This window comes from Poecilia reticulata, chromosome 10 (genome assembly GCF_904066995.2).
Source record: "Poecilia reticulata chromosome 10, P_reticulata-male-v2, whole genome shotgun sequence".
NCBI lineage: Eukaryota > Metazoa > Chordata > Actinopteri > Cyprinodontiformes > Poeciliidae > Poecilia > Poecilia reticulata.
Window position 1 is genome coordinate 10,782,402 of NC_088839.1, and position 15,018 is coordinate 10,797,419.

Below are 15,018 nucleotides of genomic sequence, written 5' to 3' on the forward strand. Positions count from 1 at the left end.
CCCGGTGAAGAAACGCTTAAGATTCCCCCGTCTTTAGTATGGGGGTTCTGACATCTCTGTGCGCCGAGCAGCAATGGGGACTCCATATGCCAGATGGATCTTCTACTGCGCTGTGACTGCAGCATCAACCTGTGGTGGAAACTAATGAATAGAACCGCGTACGAGGGACATGCTGTGAACTGCTATGTGTGTGCGCAGCTGCCAATCGCCACACACAACTCAGGTCTGCGTGTAGGACACATCACGGATGACAAACAGATGTGTCTCTATGGCCTGAGCACACAACCACGACTAAGCGTCCCCATGCCAAAGGGATGCAAATGGTGTAAAAATGACTATTCTGTTCTACTTCAGATAGGAGATGCCGTGAAGGAACTTTTTGGATCTATGAACTGTTCCTTTAATGCTGACGTATTTCCATTTCCACTAACCGCATGGAAAATACCAGAGACCATTTCTTTAGCAGGAGCTAAACCCGGGTCTCTGAGGAGCTGCGTGTTCAACAACGGACACGTTTCTCTTGGAATGTTACCTTGGAACTTGTGTAACAGAGTTTACACCCACTGCGAAACGACACCGGATTACATCAACTGCATCGCCTGTAGGGGTCAAAGGATGACTCCACACTGCAAAGTCTGGAAGGACAACCCAGACTGTGACAACATGCTTCAGGAGAGGAGTTTCAACATCACAGATCGGACATTGGACGACAGGAGACAACGCTGTGCAGTACCATAGTGCCAGGAGACTATGGTTCACGGGTGATTGCAGACTGGTACTTCCTGTACCTGATTGTACTCATCAGGAAAGGACGACACATTCTGGCTGTCTGCTCCAAGCGTGATGCCTGAGGTCAAACGCTGGGGAGGCCTCACTACGGACACTGGAGTTCCATGGGAAATTCAAGATCTGGACCGGAGGTGAAAAGTTCATGCAGAGCATGTTCCCAGGAGTTGGATTAGGAGAAGTTCAGGACCACGTTGAAATCAACAGATATGGATTACTGCAACTCATCAACAGCGCACACCGGCTGGCAAACGGCTCCATGAGAGGGCTGACTGAACTGAGAAACATGGTTTTGCAAATCGTATTGTGCTGGACCTGCTCACAGCCTCTCAGGGAGGTGTTTGTAAAATCATTGGCCCAGCGTGTTCCTGACGAAACAGGAACTGGTGGAACTATTTCTGATGCTCTACATGGCCTGGAGGAACTTAAACATTGTGTAGACGGTGCTACGCGAGGATCACATTTTTCCTTTTTGATTTGTTTTCATGGTTCATGTCTGGTCCATGGTGGACTTTACTGTTAAAGCTCGTGACACCTATTCTGATTGTTTCGGTTCTGTTCTGTCCTTTTAAGGTTTGCATTATTCCATACCTACGAAGTATGATGTTTAAGACAAGTAACACAACTGTTGTCAGTTATCAGCTAGCAAAGGCATCCTATGAGACGAATGAAGATGACTTGTTTTGAGATTCTGACGATTTTCTGAACAATGATGGTGTTCTGTAATCAATAAACAGATTAATTCATTTGCTGAATGATTCCTACACCAAAAATGTGAAAACAAGTGGTGTTAGGGATGAGAAAACTGCGTTTGATTTTTTGCTGTTTCTTTCTTTTGTTTTTGTTTATTTCATTTATTCATTATGATCATTGTGTAATTTTATGTTTAGACTAGGACAAAAGATGTATATATTTTGCATTTCTTGGTTCTATTTTATTTCTTTTCTTTCTATGCTTGGCTTTTGAATAAGGTTTACACACATGGTGAAATGATAAAAAGGGGGAATGATAGAGATTTTTGGTATTATCATTTTGTTGTTACTTTCAGGTTAAAGTGTTCTCTTGTTTAAACTGTATGTGTGAACTGACCTGGAAGTCACAGCTGCCTGTTATCTTCATGTGAAACAGTTTGACCGAGATTTGAACCGGGCTCAGATCAGGGGCCAGATGTTAAATTGGTTTACGACCTTTGCTTTGTTTAGGTAAAATGTTTTACGACCTTTGCTGTTTTTCCTCTGCTGTCTATCTTGCCTATCCTCCCTCTTTGAAGTTTGAGAATAAAAGACAAGCTGTATCCAAAGAGAAGCAGAACGCTCTGTGAACAGCTCTGAGAAGCAGTTGACAGAGTCTTCTCCTTTTGCTTGCAGAAGTTTAGTCATAAATTCATATACGTTGTCTGTGGTTCTTTTATGTAGGTTCTAGGAAAATACCTATCACGGAGGTTGCCATGGCAACAGGCTGCCGGGAGACAGAGGAGTGAAAGTCAGGAGGACGGAGTTGGTGGGCCTTCAGCTTTTGATCGCCACGAGAGATTAGCTTGGAGCAAAAACCCCTACGAATCCTGCAGAGATGCGCTTGGTTAAAGAGAGCAAAGTGTAAAAGCTCGCTTAGTTAAACAAAGTTTCTTCATGCGATCGTCGGCGTCCCGACTCAAAAACAACAATCCTATTACATTTAAGATAGCTCCTCATCAGCTAGCAAATCAATTAGACATGATTTACCTCCTGAGTGCTGCAGAGGCTCGGAGACTTCTTAAGCTTCTTGTCTGCAACTCTGATGAGGAGGAGCTGCGTCTCGAAAGCGGTGCTAGGTCCAACCAGGCGTTTTGCACAGGAATGGTTGCCATGGGAGACTTCTCAAACATGCCTGGAAGAACCAAGGCAATTCTGATCCGGGTTTGTTTTTGATGAGGTAAAGCTCAAAAAAGTTGATTTTAGCCATTTCTGGGATAAGCATCATATCATCTTCATCAAAAACTTAAATTCTTCTTATTGTGTGTTCTTTAAATGCTCCACATATTTGACAAGAAATCTCTGCTTCCTGCTCTCCATAGTGACCGCAGACATTTTGAGTGCCAGTTCGCTCCTCCTTTCCAAACGTGCTAAATTTAGACAAAAAAAGCAGCATTCGCAATCTGGTTCGGGTTTGATAAATGGAATCGCGGCTGGTAAGTCGTTACATTTGCATATCCTCCTCCCAGTATTTTGTACTTTCTGATGATCACCATATACTTTGCATATTTATGATGGCAGACAAGCTAAATTTATTGAGCCTGCTATTCTCCACAATTTGCTGATGCAATCCTGGTTGCCTGCTGATTGTAGATCAGTTTGGCACGCGCTATCAGGTTTGCGCCTGTTTTTATACGCGCTAACCGTTTGAAGATCAGGCCCTAGTGGAGGGCACGCATTGTGCACCCATTAATATAAAAGATATGGATGGTTATCAGTTGTGGTAGATTTAATAAACTTGTCGTAGCTAACTGAACTGCGGCTAATTTAATAGTTAAAAGATCAGAAGATTGTTGCTAGGATGTTAGCATCTGATAAATGGTATGGCGGAAAATAAAAAAATGAAACGAACAAAGGGATAAAAGAAGCAATGCGTCGCTTACGCAACGAGGGCGAGATGAGAGCAGGCTCAGAGAGCTGCAGGAAGAGCAGGCACCAGAGTGAGAAATAAGTAGAAATAAATCAATAAAGGGAAATCTAGACAAGAGGTGGGAAAACGAGAGATGAAGACTGATACAGGAAATATACGGTGCAAAAACAAGCTGGGGACCATTAGAGATCTAATCCTTCAGAGAGCTTTTAGCCTAAATTCAGGGGTGAAGATACGGTAAAATATGAGATCACCATGAGAAAAAAATATATATATAACAACTTGAACTCTACCCGGACAGAGTGTTCTGGTAAATACCAAAGGGGGAATTAATCACTTACTCAGCGTTGTGAAATGGACATGAGGATTCAGAAGAGGGATTGTTTCAACTCCCTCTTAATCCGCCTGCTCCAGTCGAACATGACACCGTCTCCCTGTCTCCCAGATCCATGGCCACCTTCATGCAGTCTCTTCAGGGACAAGACCAAGGCCACGCAAATGAGCCTTATTCTTTATTTTTATGCCGTCTATATTAAACATATACCAGGATGACAGGCTGTGTTATTTACAGCTACAAATTGACAAGCCACAAGTACATCTGTAAGTCAGAGGGCTTTTGTCAATCCCAGAGTACGGCAAGAATGTACTTTGCAAATAAAATTGAGAGTGTGTTCTCACAGAGAATGCAAGGATGCTGCATGGTAGCTGATGTTGCCGCAAGTTAGCTAAGATCTTTCTCTGGTTTTTAATAATAATAAATTGGATTGATTTCCAAGTTTAAAAAAAAGGACAGTAAAATAAGAAAACAATTTAATCAGTTATGCATAAATGATTAGCAAGAACTGTCAGTCCTCGGTAGAAAACGTTCAAAAATTTAACGGCCTAAAACTTTTGTTATTGATTATAAAAAGCTTTGCTAAGTAAATATTGGTGGTTTACCATCTTGTATTGCTTTGTCAGACTTTGGTCACCAATGAAGCATGAAAACATTTGCTCCTTTCATAAGACTTTTTACTTATATATTAATTAGTTGTCTCAGCTGACAAACAGTGATCCCGTTACAAGATTGCATCTGATTGAAGTACACTGCTCAAAAAAAATAAAGGGAACACTTAAACAACACAATATAACTCCAAGTAAATCAAACTTCTGTGAAATCAAACTGTCCACTTAGGAAGCAACACTGATTGACAACGGGGACCCTCGTCGGGTCAATCAGTGTTGCTTCCTAAGTGGACAGTTTGATTTCACAGAAGTTTGATTTACTTGGAGTTATATTGTGTTGTTTAAGTGTTCCCTTTATTTTTTTGAGCAGTATATTTTTCTTACCTTAAGTGCTGCTGATAAATAATATAGTTCTGCACCTCTGGCGACATTTTGGTATCTCTCTGTGTTCATGCGACCCTTACCTTTAAACAAGTCAGCGTGGGAAAATGTGCTAATCTGGTGTGAAACCTTGTCCCACATGTGCTTTCCCGAGTTAACACTTCAAACGCTCCGCAAACTCCAGGTGATTTGATCTCTTGCTAGATGTTGAGGTAACAGATGCAACGCAGCGTGAGCGCACTTCCTAAAGTGGTCTAAACTTTCATCAACACCGACATGTGACTAGAAATCCTCAGAGAAATAAGCTTATTTTCAGCTTGACCAGCTCTGATTGGCGATTGGCTGACAAGAGCGGAAGAAACTGTGACCTTTTTTTTGCAACCAAAGAAAGCGGCAAGCCCTGAATGCTGCTCTACTTAGTTGCTAAGGAAATGTATGCACATTTCTGAAGTAGAAGAAAGTAAAGGAAATATATGTAACTATTTAATTATTCTTTAGTAAATACAAACAAATTAGACAACCCTAACAACACACATCTAAATTATGGGTTTCATCCAACATCTTGCTTCAGGTTGGGTACAGTTTCCACATTCCTAAAGCTTCTGTGTTTGTGTGTTTATACATTTATGTGCAAGTATCACAAATATACCACTCTGGTTCAGATTTCCATTTGTGAAGCTGTTTGGGAGCAAAAATATTAAACCCAGAACAAAACCAACAAACCTTATGCAAAGGTTGACTGGGGCTAGTAAAGAAGTGTCGATATCCACAGTGAAATGAGTCTTTTAGCCACTCAGTGAGAAAGAAGCCATGACTTCACCAACAAAATAAAAAGTGAGATTTCAGTTTGTAAACGCACTGACAGTTTTGAGACATGCCCTGCAATATGATGAAACTAAAGTGTATGCGTTTCACAATGTTGACCATCGTTGCATTTGTAGAAAAAGTTTTAAGCTTGGAATCCACTTGGATTTTATTAGATAAGGTAAAAACTAACTGAACAAAAAACAGGAAATGTTCACTGCAATCTCAGAAAGTAAGGAAAAAAGGGGCTATGTCTTTTTGTGTAACCATTTCTTTTAATCTTATTTAAATCATTAAACATTAAATATCCTTGATCTTTGCGTCCTCATAGCATAGCGAAGAATAAAGTAATATTATGCTAACATAATAAGATATAAGCTCTTTCTCCTACAGCAGCACGAAATCATCTGAGATTTTACTTGAGAGATGATGATGATGATGATGATGATGATGGTGGCAGCGTGGCATTTTAACAAAGAAAAAAAAAAAGAGAGAGCAAGATACTTTGTTGGAGTTAACCTGATGTGCAATCACTCAGCATATGAACAATGGCTTTGATTACATGTGCTGTCTGAACCCGTACACACACACACACATACACTCAGACTACACCTTTGAACATTTCTCCACTGGGGATGCCAGGGGCCCTACCTACAGGCAGGAGAACTAAAGCAGGTCTCTCTGGCTCTGTAGCCTGGAGGCAGAACTGTTTCCAGCATTTCAAAACACGGATTTCACTTACTCTACCTGGAAACTTCAAGCGAACGCTGTATGTAAAAACGTATCATGCAAAATACGGAAAAAAGAAAAAAATTCCAAGCAGAAAAACAAGAGCGATCCGGCTGAGACCAAGCGAACAACTAGTACTTTTTTTAACACCATTCAGCAATTAGCAACATGTTACACAAACAGATAAAGCAATGCATAAATATCTGTCAACCCCTGTAATTACTTATGCTAATTTCTAAATGCTTTCCTAAGCATTGATTTAGTAATTTAAAACTTCCTTCACTAATGGCTCCACTTCTTCTTCTTCTTCTTCTTCCCCTTTCTCTGTTTCAAATCTAGCAGAGACATTTTTTAATTGCCAGGTTTTTTGCGAACTCCTTAGCCGTCCAGCCCCTAAGGAGCTGTACTTTCTTTTCTCCAAATATCAATCACTAGAATAAGATTGTCCCATTAAAAGAGCTTTAATAAGCCTAATCACTGAGGCGGGAGATGAATAGCGAATCAATTAAACAGATTTGTGTAAGACGAGACACTGATGTAACCTCACATTCCATTCAGGAAGATTTCTAAAAATGATTGACACGCCTTTGTTCTTCCTAAAGGTTTGCTGTTATAATTCCCCACAGGCTAATGAAAATTCCTTGCTATAAAAAAAAAAGGGAAAAAAAAAGAAAAGAAAAGAAAAGAAGTGGCCGTGTTGTAAGTCCATAATGCTGCCTGAAAGCTTTACAGACAGAACAAAAGAGTTAGCCATCTGTCTTAAAACATATATCTGTATTTATATTTCAGTGGAGGTACAAAACGGTTAATGAAAATGATCACAAAACAACCAATAAAACAGAAGAAAAAGAAGAATAAGAATCCATCCATCCATTTTCTTGACACCGTTGTCCTTCAGTGGGGTCGGGAGGGTTGCTGGTGTCTATCTCCAGCTAACGTTCTGGGCGAGAGGCGGGGTCACCCTGGACAGGTCACAGGGCAACACAAAGACACACAGGACAAACAACCATGCACACACACACACACACACACACTCACACCTAGGGGCAATTTAGACAGACCAATTAACCTGACAGTCATGTTTTTGGACTGTGGGAGGAAACCGGAGTACCCGGAGAAAACCCACACATGCACAGGGAGAACATGCAAACTCCATGCAGAAAGACCGGGGCCGGGAATCGAACCCAGAACCTTCTTGCTGCAAGGCAACAGCCACTGTGCAGCCCCAAGAATAAGAATAGGGGATATATCTGTATCTGAAAAATAAAGAATAAGAATATATCTGTATTTTTCAGATACAGATATATCCCCTGAAGTAGCTTTACAAATTAAGTATCACTACATTAAACACCATTGGAAAAATCATATAACACCCCAATGTTACATAACAATTTTAGATCATATAAAAATTTCTAATTGCAAATTTTCTGATTCACTCGGGACAGAGCTTCGCCACCGTCACGCTTTTGTTTTTCTTCCTTTTTTTTAGTTCTATTTCCAAAATAATGGAAAGTCAGGCCTTTGTGTGGTCAGAAATCCCCGCTGAACATTGCACGGCTACCTGTCTCAGTTGACAACTTCACCTGCCTGATTTTGGCATAGTTTTCTGCTTAGCCATGAGTGGAAGGGGGAGGACAGAAAAGCAGGGAGCAGAGGCAGCTGATGCATATTTCATCAAGGCATTGTGGACACTGCAGATAGCCTGTGGAGCAAGGCTGGGGTGACGGGGGGTGGACAGCTCTCACAACCACATGTGGGTGCTTTTTTATTTTCCCCTTCTCATCCAATCATCTCTTATTTGGGGGGAGGAGGGGAGAAAGTCACTTAAATGTATTTTTCCTTTTCCTAGTTTCAGTACACGTTTATCCTGGATGCTGTAATTGAAAAAGAATTTGCTGTCGGGTCCAAACATGGTTTTGCCACGACTGTGCAGAGATTGTTTGTAAATGTCAAAAACCTCCCTCCGAAACATGAATTGGACGTCAGTTATCGAGTCGCCAGAGGAGGAGAGAAAGATGTGTTTACAGGGGTGTTTTTTTTTTCTACTTACATACAAATATAACACAGTAGCATAAGTATTAGGCACAATTGTTATTTTTCTCCAGCAACATAACTTTATTGTCCGTTTTTCTAAAAAAAAAAAGAACCTCATGAGAACACAAGATGGCCACATGGTGGGGTTGTTTGGGTTTACGCGTCCAACAGAATTTGTACAAGTCCAGGTTATTTCTTTATGTTTGCTCGTTGTCTAAAACCCTTTGAAACTCGTCATCAACAAGAAACAAATTGGCACACTTGGAAAGTCGCTGCTTTCCAAGCGAAGCTGCCTCTTTAAAGAAAAAATATTTACAAAACTTTCCCTGTCATACACCAGGAAGGCATCACATACCATTCTCGGCCTGATATTTAAAGTTACACGTTATAACCTCAAATATCTTTTTACCTACCGAGACCTGTGCATGCTAGCCTGGCTAAATGGACACACTGCTACTGTCTTATTTTAAAGCTTTGCCACCAAACCACAGCTTTGGGGAAAGAGCCACCATTATACTTTACGATCGGGTCCTCAGAGGCTTCACATGTTGTCCTGTCCACCACACATAAACTCAGTCAGGTTGAGGCTAGTGCAGGCAGCCACAGCTCAAATGGCTGAATGATGGTGACAAGATATTCAAACACACAGAGCATCCCTTAGAAACCTCCTTAAGTGCTCCCGATACAGCATTTCTGTTCCCCACAGTGGACAGAGTGGTCACAATGTGTTTTTATTTACTGCTTACGTGCCTGTTTGTGTGTGCTGTTCAAAGGTCTCTATCTGTATGTGTACCTCTGGCATTTCTCAGCACAGGATAAGGGCAGCAGCTGCATCTCTGTGGCACCGAGCGGCCGAGAGCCTGTGCACCGGTCCGCAGACTCTGTCCACTGCTCTCTGGTGGGATTATGATCGCTTTGTGAGATGTCGACAGGAGTTAATGAATATCTTCTTTCACAAAGCCCGGGTAATCCTCCCTACAAAACGCTCCCCTCATTGATAAGATCTACAGTCGTACAAGGAGGAAGACCACTGGCGTCCAGCTCTCTCAACTAAAGTGGGGATTTTCACGCTTTGAAGCCTGGGCTGCTCTTTTTTCTTTTTCTTTTGGAACACACTGATGAAATTGGGTGCACTTATTATTGGGGGATTTGTTACTGGTGGTGGCAATGAAACTGTCTACCTCCTGTCTAATCTACCCTCCAGCCTGTTTGCCCTGCTTTTGTCTTTTTATCACTGTTGCTCTCTCACAAGTTCTCCTTTGTTATCCCGCTGTACAATTTTTGCTCTCCTCCTTTCTTCTCCGCCGCTCATCTCTGCCAAAGGATTGAACAAGTAATTTTCTATCTGTCAAATAATCCCTTTGTGGCGTGAAAATTCGCTTTTATTCCATTTTACTTATATATATATATATATATATATATATATATATGAAAGTCTATATATCAGTGACGTGCGGTCAGGGAAAAATAATATATAATAATAAAATCATTTATAAAGATTTTTTCACCCTGTGGTTTGTACTATAAAGTACCTGTTTTTCATTTAATTTAACCATATCTGATGTTATTTTTCTTCAAAATCGCTGAATTTTCGCATTTTCCCATTCTGAGGGTTAGAAGCGAAGCCGGTGAGGCAGCAGCGAGCTGAGCCTCACTTGGGATTGCGCAACCTCTCGCTAACTGCACCGGTTGCCACTCTGAGAGCATGCTCCTCCTGTCTGCACGTCACCAATAAAACGGTTAAAAACATTTAATATATGAACTGATTTTCCATAATTTAGCTTATGTATTTAATGTATTGTGTTTTTATTGTCACCAACTGTGTATGTAGCATGTTTCGTGTGCTAAGGAGCGATCAGAAAAGCACAGAACAGATTCGAGGTGAGGCAGGCAGTTCTCGTGCCTCATCGCTGGGGGCGCTCATGAACCCAGACATTGTGACTCCAGAACTGCAGAGTAAGAGACAATAACAGCGCTGCAGGATGCGTGCGTCTTTGTTTCTCCCACTGTTGCTACGGTCGGCGGCTACATGTCAGCTTGTGGGTTTGGTCGACTCGTCTGCGATCATAAGTGCCAGTTTCGCTATCCGTGGCTGGGATCATGGTTGGTTTTTGGGTGCTACACCTATCATGCGTTTCTGCAGTGTTGCTCTGATGGCTGCAGCTGGAGGTTGCTGTGGCGTGCGGCTTCCATCTGGTCCTCACCTGCTGACCCGCTTCCTCCCAGGTTAGGCTGTCTTTCCACCCCTGGGTAAGCTACCTGCTATTTAGAAGCTTTTGACTTCTTTTATCTGGGTCCACTGTTAATGGGTTTTCTGTTTCAGGCAACTGATTGTTTGGAGCTGCAGCGCTTTGGACGCTCTGCTGTCTTGTCTTCCCGTTGTTTGTTTGGGCCGCTCTCAACTAGACCGGTTGCGGATTGGGCAGGCTGTGTGGGCGGGGCGTTACTCCTCTGGCCCCATCGAAGGGCATTTGGAAGCGGATGACAACAATTTGTTCCACTGTTTGAAGCATTTTCTTTTACCGCTTTGTTGTGTTACTGCAGTACTAATTTGTTTTCTTTTTGTTTATTATTTTCTTTTGCATTGCATGGTTTCTTTTTGTTTTACTAATTTCTTTTGCATGTTTGGAATAACTGAACTTGTCCGTCCTTTTTTCCTTTTGTGTTCCTTTTGTTCCAGGGACCGAGTAGTAGGCCTGAAGCCTCATTTTTAAAAAGAAATGTTTTAAAGAATTGCTTAATAAAATATTGTGCACTGATAAGTCTGTGTTCGGGTGCATCTTGTCACTTTTAAAAAGATCTCCACCTGCTGGTCACATATATAAAGACTTTTATTTACATTTTAAAACACTTTGCACCTCTTGATTTTTGTTCAGAGTTGTACACCATTACTAAACAGCTTGTTTCTGAAAGATTTGGACATTTCTCTCCCGCCCCCCGCTCTCAACTCTGGGCCATGCACAGCGACGGCCCCCACCTGGAGACTAATTATAGATGTTCAAACAGAAACAATGTTGTGTGTCAAAGGGATTCAAAAGAAGTGACATGCCTGCAGGATTGTGATCAGAGTTGCTGGACACAAAGCTGTTTTTAGATGATGAAAGCCGATAATTGGGCACATTGTGTGGAAACTGCATGTTTGAGAAGATGAACAGCTGCAGACAAAAAAAAAAGAGAGAGAGATGCATATATGTTGGAGATAAGAGTTGAATTAGCAATTAAAACATAAAAGAAAACGTAGAACGACACTGTTATTAATAATAAACACGTCCATTATGTTGCGTATCCAGAGTCGTGGTAAAAAAAGAGAGGTTCAATGATTTCAACGTATAAGTGACCCGACGGTCATTTCAAGGTTTTAGAAGGATAATAACAAAGATAAACAAATATTAAACAAAGATGAAGCAAACTTGAAACAATGTAGCCACTAAGATCACATATTTCATCTTAGAACTTAAGGAGTTCAGTATTATTTAAATTGTGTCACTCTTGTCTTCATATCTTATCTACTTATTTTTCATTTCAGCTGTATGCTATGTTTAAGAACTGTGTACCGGATTATATATTTGCTGAATCATCGTTTTGATAAATTTAGCTTTTTTCATTTTTGAAAGTAAGGTCATATTAAACATTTTTGCATACTTGTTCAGAAAATATCAACCTTTAAGCAGGTATTAAACATTGTTTTAACCCACATTTCTGCAATAAAAGCATTTTTATTGCTCGTATGTATGTAATACTCTAATCATAAATGTTATCATTAGCCGTAGGTGGAAAATTGTATTTAACAAAAATAAAATCTTTAAAAAAACATCAACTACCATATTTTCCGTACTATAAGGCGCACCGGACTATAAGGCGCACCTTCAATGAATGGCCTATTATAAAACTTTTTTTCATATATAAGGCACACTGCATTGTAAGGCACATAGAATAGACGCTTCAGTTTGGGGCAACCAAACTTCGCTCACATAAGTCGTTGTTTCTCCTCCAATGGCCTTGCCCCTCTCCATTCTCACGTTGAACGGCTTAGCCAATGTCGTACCGGCTCATAATGGACCGAGCCTATCAATGTCCGAGCTCACAATGGAAATTGGCCAATCACCGTGGCGACATGCGAACCTATCAATGTTCGAGTTCACAATGGAAATCGGCCAATCACCGTGGCGACATGCGAACCTGTCAAAGTTCGAGTTCACAATGGAACATGGCCAATCACCGTGATCCCCCAGACAACCTCCTGCCTCCCTCCCCCACCACAAGCAAAAAAAATTTTGGATTTTATTTTTAAAAGTAACAACCGTTGGAAGATTCTAAAAGTCCGATGTCAGTAGCCTAGCTTCGTTGAAGAAGGATTCGTCATCATACACAGTAAAAATGCCAGTGTTGAATTAACACCCAAAAGTGTCTATATGTGTCCAAGTCAGCAAGTGTTAAAGTAACACTTTTGAAAGTGTTAAAAGACTGACACCAATTTTTGTTAAATTAACATTGGTCTATAATACTGAAATGAGTTTAAGAAAAGTTAAGCTTTCCATTTCTGTGTATTGTTTTGAATATTTTCCACTGGATTTAATTGATATTGGCACCTTGTGGAGTTAATTATTTACTTTTTTAACACCACGTTATGTTTTGTAATCAACACTACACTGGTGTTACTTTTAATATATTTTAACATATTAAAATATGTTTTTTTAATATGTGACAAATGTGACAAAATGTGACAAATATAACATATGTCACATTGTAAGGTTAATGTGACACTCTGTATTGTTGAATTTAACACCAGCTGACTTGGACACATTTAGACACTTTTGGGTGTTAATTCAACACTGGCATTTTTACTGTGTATCATTGATCTCTCGACCTAAACGATCTTACTGTGAGTACCTATTAATGTTGTTTATTGTCTGTTGTCGTTCAAACAGATTTCGTATTTATAATTTTACATCAGCTAAAATAATATATGTTGTGCTTTATATAAAAGGGCGACATAATGATGTCATGTTCTGCGTGAAAGAGTAATTACACATTTTATTTTATAATATAGTAGTAACATTTTAAGTTAAAATGTAAATGTATACATAGATATCAACCTATATATAGCCCAACCTCAATCGATCGAGGTTGATAGCTTTTTTTTACCTCATCATAATGAGCACAGAAAACTATGGCTTTGATTTTACTTTTAAATGCTTTTATGTCATACCCATTGTTAGTTGTGCACAAAGTGCATCATTATTTATGGAATTTGATTCTGCTAATTCCCAATGTTACCTTCAAGTGAGCACAAAGCCAAAGAGCCACAAAGTAATGGGGGATGGGGAGTGGATGGCAAGGCTTAAGGCATTTGCCAGCACTGGGGTTTGGCCTTCCAATGCCGGGAATAGACCAGCCACAAGGCAGAAGAAATGGCATGATATCTATCAGAAGGTAAAGTGAAGTCACTGTTTCATTCACTTGTGTGTGTAGATATGTTTATAAAAAGGGACAGACTTGAGTAGCTGTCATTAATAAGATTATGTTACACTGTTTCAGATAGAAAAATGTCCCATGCAAGTTCAGGGACAGACCACCCTTTTAGAAGCGTCTGTCACTTGTGACTGTGGCTTTCACACTGTTAAAGTAAGCTGGTTTAAAATAATATCTAATAACAATCACTTCTTAGTCAAATTTGAAGCTATGTCTTGTCTCTTGCAATTCTGGTGAATGGTGACTTTTACACTTAAAATATCTTTGTTTTGGTAGCCTGCACTGCAGCCTCCTTCTGCACCTCCTTCTTTGACCCCCCCAGTCTGTGGCTTCACAATCTACTTCTGGTGATACAGCAACAGCCACCCGCTGTTTCCTGAGGTCCCCTCCATCTTTGTCAAGGGTAAATGTCCTTGTTTGTTTGCTCAATACTTTATATTATTGATTCTGTCTTGGCAACAAACTATAATAGTTTTTGAACAAAACATTTTCTTGTGATTATTTTTGATGTAGTGATTTATAACGTATTTACTTCACATGATTGTACATTTCTCATTTCAGTTCACTAAGTCCCATTTTGGAGGTTCTCTTTCGGATTCAATGAAGCCCAACTTGGTGGCCCGGAAGACACCAAGTCCCTTTCCATCCTCTGTGAGGAGCCCAAGTCCATCTCTATCCTCTGTGAGGAGCCCAAGTCCATCTCTATCCTCTGTGAGGAGCCCAAGTCCATCTCTATCCTCTGTGAGGAGCTTAAGTCCATCTCCACCCTCTGTGAGGAACCCTAGTGTTGCTCCATCCTCACAGACACACTCCAGCGAGACAGTTGCAGCTGTGAGTACAGCAGTGTATATTCATTAAAGTAATGCAGTTCCAAGATATCTTTTCAAACATATTTATGTTCTGTTGTTTTTAGGAAGAGTCTTCAACGTCACTGTTAAAACCAGCTGCAGGTGGTGATTCAGCTTCTTTCTGGTTGCCGAGTGAAATGAGAAAAACCATCCCTATGTAGGATCAAAGATGGATCTCAAATACCCTCTTTAAATCTGGTAAACTGTGCCCAGATTTAAATCTGTGGTACGAGCCTCCTGCACCGGCCCTCATTTACCATCAGGTGCCAACACCTGAGAGGTTTTTTTCACATCTATACCAGGCTCCTGGTATGGATGCCCTACCATAAGTGGAAGGTCATGGTGTTCTGCCAAGCTTGTGGAAATCATCTTACAGGTGCTGGCATCCACAAGAGGGCTCGGAAGGTCCTGAATATTG

At 40.6% G+C, this 15,018-nt stretch overlaps 2 long non-coding RNA genes across 2 annotated transcripts; one reads left to right on the plus strand and one right to left on the minus strand.

Moving 5' to 3' along the window:
- Positions 1-11,093: 11,093 nt before the first annotated feature.
- Positions 11,094-12,605, minus strand: LOC145553169 (uncharacterized). The gene is made up of 2 exons (XR_014089426.1): positions 12,252-12,605; positions 11,094-11,435 (listed from the first exon to the last, which is right to left on the minus strand). It is a non-coding gene; the product is annotated as an uncharacterized LOC145553169 (long non-coding RNA).
- Positions 12,606-13,140: 535 nt separating this feature from the next.
- Positions 13,141-14,792, plus strand: LOC103470895 (uncharacterized). The gene is made up of 3 exons (XR_014089226.1): positions 13,141-13,905; positions 14,029-14,155; positions 14,314-14,792. It is a non-coding gene; the product is annotated as an uncharacterized LOC103470895 (long non-coding RNA).
- The last annotated feature ends 226 nt before the right edge of the window (positions 14,793-15,018 follow it).